Consider the following 10,371-nt stretch of genomic DNA (forward strand, 5'->3'; position numbering starts at 1 on the left):
TTAATTTTGGTATCTGGTACTTATCAGGAAATCTGCCCATTTCTTTTACAATTTCCAATTTTGTGGAGTACAGGCTTTTGAAGTATGACCTACTGCTTCTCTAGATTTCCTCAGTGTCTGTTGTTATATCCCCCCTTTCATTTCTGACTTTGTCAGTTTGCATAATTCCATGACTTTTAGTTAGTTAGGATAAAGGTTTGTCTGTCTTGTTTTTCCTCAAAGAACCAACTCTTTCATTGATTCTTTGATTGTTCTATTTGTTTCTATTTTGTTGATTTCAGCCCTCAGTTTGATGGTTTTCTGCTGTCTACTCCTCTTAGGTGTGTCTGTTTCTTCTGTGTTATAGCTTTCAAGTATGCTGTTATGTAGCTAGTATTAGATCTCTTCAAATTCTTCCTGAAGGGACTTAGTACTATGAACTTTGAACTTTCTTCTTAGCACCACATTCATTGAGTCCCATAAGTTTGGATATGTATGCATTCATTTTTCTTTTGATGAGTATGAAATGTTCTTCCTTGTCTCTTTTGATTAATTTTACTTTGAAGTTTATTTTGTTAGATATTAGGACAGCTATACCACCTTAATTCTTAGGTCCATTTGATTGGAAAATCTTTTTCCAACCCTTTACTCTGAGCTAATGTCTGTCTTTGGAGTTGAAGTATATTTCTGTATGCAGAAGAAGGATGGATCTTGTTTTCGTATCCATTGTGTTAGTCTGTGTCTTTTTATTGACAAATTAATCTCATTTATAGGAGCTATTAATGCCTAGTGATTGCTAATTCCTGTTATTTTTGCTGATACTGGAGGTAGTGTTAGTGTGTATGTTTTCCCCTTCCTTGGGTTTTGTTGGTGTGAGATTATCTGCTGCCTATGTTTCCCTGGGTGCAGCTAACTTCCTTGGGTTGAAGGTTTTCTTCTAGTATCTTCTATGAGGCTGGATTTGTGGATAGGTATTGCTTAAATTTGGTTTTGTCACAAAATATCCTGTCTCCATCTATGCTAATTGAAAGTTTTGCTGGGTATAGTAGTCGAGGATGGCATTCATGGTCTCTTAGTGTCTGCATGAAATCTGTCCAAGCCCTTCTGGCATTTAGAGTCTCCACTGAGAAGTCAGGTATAATTCTGATAGCTCTGTCTTTACATGTTACTTGATCTTTTCCCTTTATAACATGCTTTTCTTTGTTCTATATGTTTAAGTGTTTTGATTATTTTGTGGTGAGGGTAACTTTTTTTTTGGCCCAGTCTATTTGGTATTCTATAACCTCCTTATACCATTATAGGCATTCCATCTTTATGTTGGGAAAGTTTACTTCTATGATTTTGTTGAGAATATATTTTCTGTGTCTTTGAGCTGGGATTATTCTTATTCTTCTTCTTCTTCTTCTTCTTCTTCTTCTTCTTCTTCTTCTTCTTCTTCTTCTATCCTTATTATTCTTAAGTTTTGTCTTTTCATAGTGTCCCAAATTTCCTGAATGTTTTATATTAGTAATCTTTTAGAGCTAACATTTCTTTGACTGATGAAGCTATTTTCTCTATCATGTCTTTAGTGCCTGAGATTCTCTCTTCCATCTATTGTATTCTGTTGGTGATTCGTGCATCTGTAGTTCCTTTCATATACCCAAATTTTTCCTTTCCATAATCGCCTCAGTTTGTGTTTTCTATATTGCTTCTATTTTATTTTTCAAGTCTTGAACTGTTTCCTTCAACTATTTGATTGTCTTTTTATCTTGGCTTTCTTGCCATTCCTCAAAGGATTTATTGATTTCTTCCAATTTTTTGTTTGTTTTTTCTTCAATTTCTTTAAGGGAGTTTTTTATTTGCTCTTTAAGGGCCTCTACCATCTTCATAATGTTATTTTATTATAGTTTAGCTGCATTGGAATATTCAGGTCTTGCTGTCATAGGATCACTGAGTTCTGATAGTACTATATTGCCCTTTTTAATATTGAATGTGTTCTTACACAGGTGTTTGATGTGGGAGTGTCATATCTGTTGATTTCATTAGCTAAGCAATAAAGAAACTGCTAGGCCCATTGGATAGGCCCACCCTTAAGTGGGTGGAGTAAACAGAACAGAATGCCGGGAGGAAGAGGAAGTGAGGTCAGACTCCACAGCTCTTCTCTCGGGAGCAGACGCAAGAGAGACGCCATGCTACCTGCTCCAGGGAAGACGCACGCTATGAAGCTCCGACCCAGGATGGACTTAGGCTAGAATCTTCCCGGTAAGCTCACCTAGGGGCGCTACACAGATGATTAGAAATGGGCCAAAGCAGTGTTTAAAAGAATACAGTATCTGTGTAATTATTTGGGGCATAAGCTAGCCGAGCCAGGCGGCTGGGGATTTGGGGACGCAGCCCCGCCACCGCCCATATTACTACAGGTGTTTAGTCATCTGGATTTCAGATAATTCTAGGTCTAGGTGTTGATTCTTATGTTTGTCTTTATTGGATGGGTGTTTTGGGTTTTTTTGTTTGTTTGTTTGTTTTCTGTTTTCTTTCCTGTCTTCTGGCTTATGTAGCCAAGGGTTCTGATGACTGGCAAGTCTTCAGATTCAGTAGGATGTCTCCACTGATGTTTGTGGGGTCTTGGGTGCCTAGATGCAGACTGGCTTCCCGTAAAGCCAAAGTCTTCCTCAGAAGTCGTAGACCAGAATATGAAGCCTAGTGGAGGGGGTGCCATTGTTCTGATTGGTGTGACAGTACCTGAGTCTATGTAGCCTCCTGGAGAAGGGAAAAGGGCTGGTGCAGACTTCATCAGAGCAGTGGAATTCCACCAGAGTTGGGGACAAAGCACAGTAGTCTTGCTGGTGCTGAAATTGGAAGGGTGGGGCAAAAGATGTGCCCTGTGGTTTAGGGTCTGGAGATTGGGGCAGCTCAACTGGGAGGCCAGTCACTCGCCTGTTCTTCAGACTGATGTACTTGTGCTTATGGAGTCTGCTGGAGCTGCAGTGAAGGGCTGGCCACAGGAAGGATGATGTGGTAAGAGAGGGGATCTTGGGAGAGTAGAATCCAGTGGTTGGTGTCAGTCCTGCTGGCAGGCAGGTCACTGACCTGCTTGCCTCTTGTTTGTCTGGTTTTTGTTTTGATACAATGGCTCTTATACTCATGTGGCATGGGCTAGTCTCAAACTTGCTATGTGGCTGAGGTTAACCTTGAACTTTTGATCCTCCTGGTTTTACCACCTAAATGCCAGGATTGCATAAATGTACAAGCATTTTATCCAGTACTGAGGATCAAACCTGGGGCATTGCGCATACTAGGCAAGCACTTAACTAACTGAGCCGTGTTCTCCACAATAGCTATCACTTCTTTCCTGGGTTTTTTTTTTCAGTAAAATAATAAAGTGTATAGCATTCTCTGATTTTTTTTTGAGTGGAAGAGATGAGCACTAACATGAAGGTCCTAGAGCTGCTCTATAATTCTACATTGTTAATAACAAGTGGACTGGAGACTTAGCAACCCTAAAGTCAGAACGTTTGGAACTGCTAAGACTCATTGCAAATGTACACTTGCCTGGAACTGAAACAAAGGCTCAATCTCCCAGTAGGGATTAACTACAAGATGCCTGTTTGCTGTTATTTGTCTTTGACTCTTTCAGCTAAATACATTTTCATTTCCCCTCCAGCTTTACTTCTTTCAATATTTCTGGGCTGCGATCAGTTTGATTTCTGACACTTTGGCAGCCTCCGCTCAAGAGATGAATGCAACTAATTTGGTAGATAAAGCTCTAATCTTTTCTGCCTTGATTGTCAATGTTTGAAAGGTAATCTAAGAGGATGTCTTTATCCTGTGATTTATTTTAGATTTGACTAAAGTTGGGTCTGAGCAGTTGATTGCTATCTCACATCTGATCAGCTGAAGGTGAAGATCAATGATACAGGTTCTAATTGGAGGCAAAGAACACACCTCAAATCTGTTGTGACAAAATGTGTCACCTCTTCATTTGCTAGTTAGACAAAGTATTTATGAAGCTGCTAATGTAAGAACTTGACTTTCTTCCTTCATGTCTGTGCCTGATACAAGAGTAAACTGTAATGGTTTCTTTTTGAAGAACTAGGGAAGATTTGCTGGTAGAGAGAACGTCCTAGGTGACAAAGAAAGCTCCTTTCCATGAAGTAAATTTGCTGTCATGCTTAGTAAGTACCAGACATTGAAATCTTCATAAATATACATGTATGTGTCCATGTAGTATATGTTTATGCATGTGTATGTGATGTGGGAGTGTCATATATCAATCTGTTGATTTCATTGGTTGAGCAATAAAAAAATTGTTTAGCCCTGATAGGTTAAAACATAGGTGGGAGGAGTAAACAAAACAGAATGCTGGGAGGAAGAGGAAGTGAGCTCAGAGAGACGCCATGCTCCCCTCTCCCGGGAAGATGTGATAGCTCGGCTCTCTGAGGCACACGCGATGAAGCTCCCACCCAGGATGGACGTAGGCTAGAATCTTCCCAGTAAACACACCTCGGTGCTACACATTATTAGAAATGGGCTAGTCCAGGTGCGAGAGTTAGCCGAGAAGAGACTAGATATAATGGGCCAAGCAGTGTTTAAAAGAATACAGTGTCTGTGTAATTATTTCAGGGCATAAGCTAGCCAGGTGGCCGGGGTGCTGGGGACGCAGCCCCGCCGCTCCTACTACAACATGTATGTATGTGTGTGAGTGTATGTATATGAGTGTGTATGTGTATGTTTATGTGAATGTGTATGTGTGTATATTATGAGAGTGTGAAGGTATATATGCCACCGTGCACATGTGAAGGTCAGAGGATGTTTGATGTGAGAGTGTCATATATCAATCTGTTGATTTCATTGGTTAAGCAATAAAGAAACTGCTTGGTCCTCATAGGTTAAAACATAGGTGGGAGGAGTAAACAGAACAGAAGGCTGGGAGAAAGAAGCTGAGTCAGGAGTTGCCATGATTCTCCTGCTCCAGGCAGATGCAGGTTAAGATCATTCCTGGTAAGCCAGCTCATGGGCTACAGCAGATTATTAGAAATGGGCTAGTCCAGGTGCGAGAGCTAGCCTAGAAGAGGCTAGAATGAAATGGGCCAAGTGGTGTTTAAAAGAATACAGTTTCCGTGTAATTATTTTGGGTAAAGCTAGCTGTGGGGGCGGCCGGGTGGCGGGACACAGCCCGCCGCTCCTATTTCAACAGATGTTAACTAGGGTTTTCTGTCCCACCCAGTCCTGGAGTCATTCTGTCCCAAAGCAACACACAGAGGTCTACATTCATTCTAAAATTGATTGGCCCAGTAGTTCAAGCTTCTTAATAATGAATTCTTATAACTTATAATAGCCCATAATTCTTTTTTTTTTTTTTGATTTTTCGAGACAGGGTTTCTCTGTGGTTTTGGAGCCTGTCCTGGAACTAGATCTTGTAGGCCAGGCTGGTCTCGAACTCACAGAGATCCGCCTGCCTCTGCCTCCCAAGTGCTGGGATTAAAGGCGTGCGCCACCACCGCCCGGCTAGCCCATAATTCTTGTCTCTGTTAGTCACGTGGCTTGGTACCTTTTTCAGAGAGGCAGTCACATCTTGCTTGCTCTGTGTCTGGCTTCCTTTGCGTCTGGGTGATGACTGCAGACAGACTCTTTCCTGTTCCCAAGATTCTCCTGTTCTCCTTGCCCTGCCTCTACTTCCTATCTGGTCACCCCACCTCTACTTTCTGCCTGGCTATTGGCCAATCAGCATTTATTTAAAATACAAGTGACAGGGTAGAGATCATTGTCCCACAGCAAGAGGAAACTTTTGGGAGTTGGATCTCTCTTTCTACCTTACATGTATTGCAGGGAATGAACTCACGTTACAAGGTTCACTTGGCAAACACTATCTGCTAAGCCATTTTACTGACTCCAATGAAGAAATATATTTATCAAAGCATACTTGAGGTTCAGAAACCTTTCACAAAAGTTCTACAATGTTATGTTGTCTAAACTTTATGTATGCATCTCACTGTTTTCATTTAAAATCTGAGTATACACATAAACATATAGATCCATTCCACTGAAGCCCACTAATCCTTAAATCCTTTAAGCTCTGCGTCTTGAAAGATGGTTTACACAAATGAGCATGGTGCTTTTGCTTCTGAACTAATCTCTATTTAAGCCAATGAGATTTCCTGTTGTACATCACTAGGTGGGAAATCTCTCCCAGCATCTATTGCCGCCGTGTCCTTACCATAGACAAAGGCAGTGTTTCCCTGACACTCCCAGGTTTAACCTTTAATGTAGCATATAGCATCCTGAGACCCACATACATGATTAATGGGATCCCCAGCCCATCTCCAAATGAGCTTGTGTCAGCAAGAAGATTTAGTATCCTTTTTACACCCTCAAGATAAAAAATTATCTCTGCTTGTGGGAGCAATTTGTCTAAGAAGAGTAATTTTAGAATTTCTTTCGATGGTTTTAGACGGGCTGAGTTCCTGGTGGCTTTCCCTGTGATTTTATTTCAAGCACCTGTTCTTCATGAGCAGGCATAACTTGAGCTGAAGTAATAGGGGCCCCCAGATGCATAGAGCTGACTTTTGTCCTCTGTGTGGCTCTCTCTCCACATCACACACGAGCCTGTGTGTGCATTAAAAACGTGTGCTTACACCAGTTCTTGAATTTTTAAAACAATAGTCCCAGCTGTGGGACTCTCTGTTATCAGTCTAATTGATACATAACTGAAACTAAAATATAAAATTGATAGCTGCGATCAGTTTCTTTAATGCCCAGCTGGTGTGAGCATCTTGTTCTCCCATCTGCGCCTTAGCAGTCAGCACCTTGATCCCACCACTGCCGGCACTTCCTTTTGACTCAAAAGTAAATCTTCCCACCCCAAATCTGTTGGCTCTGTACAACAAATAGCATTTGTGCTTGTTAAGAAACTACCTTGCACAATTTCCCAGAGGCAATTTCAGGCAGTCTAATTGTTCTTTCCATTTAGAAAGTGACCAGATCCTAACAGCCTATCACCTGTTGTCTCCAAGTAAGGCAGTGTTATGAGAAAAGGTGATGTCCAGCCTCCTTGGACACTTCTCTGTACAGAAAAACACCATGGCGCTGAGCCTGTCTGTGCATCCTACAACTCTTTGTGAGCCTGCCAGTCAGAAAGACAATGGAAGCAGAATATTTGAAAGCTGCCTGCGCTGGACTCTAGCAGAGTGTGTTGATCAGCTGTGTGATCTGAGGCAAGTGACTCCGTTTCTCTTTGAGCCAAGATTCCTTATCTGCAAGAGAATGGTAGTGACATCTGTCATCTACAGAATGCAGGCAGGATATTAATTTAGACTAAGGCCAGGCTGTTATAAGAAAGAGAGCTGACATTCACCCAAGGCTTCGCTGACATAGAAATTTCTATCTTCCACAAATAATAGTCTAAAGGGAAGATTCACACTGGTGGCTGCCTCTTTTCAATGCTCAGACATTCTCATTTCACTAGTTTTTCTCTGCCACCCTTGATTTTATTTTATTTTTGGCCTGCAGGGTCAAGGTGAGCTGGATTAGAGTTTCCATGTGTCCTGGCTTGCCGAAAGGAAACGTCTAGAGTTTACAGCACCGTCTTTGATACCATACCTGTCATCTCAGAGCCCACTCTGTTAAAGTGGGTGTGACTATATGACTATACCTAATTGCAGTTGAAACTGGAAAATCTGATTGTTCCAATCTTTCCTAAGGTTATGGAAATGTATTAAGATGGACATATTATGCCACAATACACTAGAACTATCTTGGGCTACAGTGATTGTTCAGGGATTAAAATGCTTGCAATACAAGCATGGAAAATACCATTTAGATTCCATGCAAAATGCCTGGTGAGTATGGTAACCTTTCTGTAATCCCATCGTATGAAGGCAGAAATAGAGGAATCCTCACAATTAAGATGATGGTCAAGACTAGCCATACTAGGGAGTTCTGGGATTAATTCAGAGGCTCTGCTCTGGGTTTAATTCAGACACTCTACCTTAATTAGTGAGCTAGAAGAGTAGTAGAGAAGATTCCAGACAACCGTGGGCCCACACACTTCCATGCCTGTACACAAAGATGAAAATATGCATAGAAATACATATATAGTGACATTTCAATTGCATTTTAATAAATAAAGACCGCCTGAAGATCTGAGAGTAAAACAGTCCCACTGGTCAGCCTTACAGACCAGGTTATGGTAACACACACCTTTAATCTCAGTAGCCGTAATGACATGCACCTTTAATCCCAGTAGCCACACTAGTTGCCATAGAAACTGGGCAGTGCATGCCTTTAATGACAGTGGTAAACAACTTTGATCCCAGCCCTAGGGAGGAATATTAGATGGAGCGAGCCAGCTCTCAGAGGCAGTATCCTTCTGAGATTCCAGGAGGCAGGATCACCATTTCAGACTGAGATTGAAATAAGAGCCAATGGCTGGCTGTTTTGCTTTTCAGATCTTCAGGTTGAACACCAATTTCTGACCCTGAGTTTTTATAAATCATGCTTCATACTTATACATATACAACACACACATATACAGACACATACACACACACACATACACACACACACACACACACACACTGGAGGAAAGTGAAAAAGAATGGGTCTCAAAATACAAAGTGAAGTCTCGGTTATTTCTCTCTGACACCCCTCTCTGTTAGCATCTGACAAACTTGAATGAAAGAATGGCAAAAGACCCCAAGCATGCCCAGTTTCACTTACCACAGCACTGAGCTGTTGCCCCAAAAGAAAGGGGCCTAGAATTGGCCTATGTCCCAGTGGCCATTAATCTGGGACCCACATAAGGTATTTGTCTCACTGGGACTCCAAATCGTGTTCAGCTCCTTCTTATACTGAAAGGCTTCCTCCATCACCTCACCACGGTCATTTTGTTCCTTCAGGGTATGGATGGTGGTGTCTCCAACCCCGAGCATCTGAGTTTTCCTTCATGCTTGACCAATAAGTCTTGTTAGGAATGAACGTGAAGACACACTTTCTGTGCCTTTAGTCTTATCATGTGATGAAACTCACCTCATTCTTACTGCTCACCTGATTGGCTGTGTTCTGTTCATAATGATAAACTTGCCAAGGGCTGGGAATAGGAGATCACCCTATCCAACATCCTACCCCAGTGCTTATCAAAGTACCCACTGTGTTGGAAGTGTCCAAGTGCCATCAAGTTGAATAAGCAATGAAATTAAAACATGAACGATGTTTCTAGAATCTCCACATATCAGTTCTTATTCTTAACTATATGCAAATGGAGTGAGTTGTCAAGATATTAAGACAGAATTTATTGTTGGAAGTTAACGCACAAGGGACCAGAGCATTGTTTAAAGATCCACATTGGAACTGATCAGAGGTGAAAACCAACCTGCCGCTGACTGACTGTCTATATCCTTGGTACAAGCACTTTCGGCACTTGATCTTGAAACAGCCATCAAGCCACGCATGACTGCCTGTCATTGTATGGGCTATGTCACACACCAGTGCCACTGCTACAAATGAGTCCTCCGGGTCAGTGGTGTGATTTACATTCCTCTGTCCCATGGATTCACAGAAGCGGCATGTCCCCACCAATATGGAGAAGGGTCAGATGGCCAGAGTTAGTTAGCATAGAGGACAGGAACTGGGTCACACCTGCTGTGGCTTTAGGGCTCTGGTTCAGTTCCTATTCAATAAGCGACCTAAGATTAAGCAAAACAAAATAAAGGTTTACGGCTGCAGCTACAGTTCGCTGGGGGAAGGGCTTCTGACACAAGCTTGAAGACCTGAAGTAGGAGGCTTAGCAACCACACAAAAAGTCAGGGATGATGGCCCACATCTGTAACCCAGAGCTGGGGATTAGAGACAGGTAGATCCCAGGAACTTGCAGGCCAGCCAGTAGGGCTGAAATGGTACACTCCAGTGAAAGACGGTCCTCAAACAAAAGAGACTGAGAACAGCGAAGGAATAGAATCAACACTGACCACAGCCTGCATCCTTGGGTACACACACACACACACAAAGAAACGGGGAAAAAAACGTTTTTGAAGATAAAATTTTGCCTTTTTCTACTCTTATTTTTTCATATGTATGTTTGATTCTGAAAGATTTTGTAATTTATTCATGTGGTACCAGCCACATTTTAAGACTCGGAAGATTTTTCAAAGTACATTATTTCATAAAGAAAAGGCAGCTGCCTTGTGTCTACAAAATTAAGCATGATGCTAAGCCCTCGCATTGTAGTACACTCCCTTTATGAGATGTCACAAGGCATCTTCTATACGTGCAGCTCAGTCTCTGCAGTGACCATGGCAAAGAAGCTCTTACTAGCCTTATTTCATAAGATAGTGTCCCCGATACATCAGGTCTACAGAGAACCCTAGGATGTGATATCATTTAGGAAAGGATTCTAATCCTGTTAAGAAGAGGTCT

This window comes from Microtus pennsylvanicus, chromosome 8 (assembly GCF_037038515.1).
Source record: "Microtus pennsylvanicus isolate mMicPen1 chromosome 8, mMicPen1.hap1, whole genome shotgun sequence".
NCBI lineage: Eukaryota > Metazoa > Chordata > Mammalia > Rodentia > Cricetidae > Microtus > Microtus pennsylvanicus.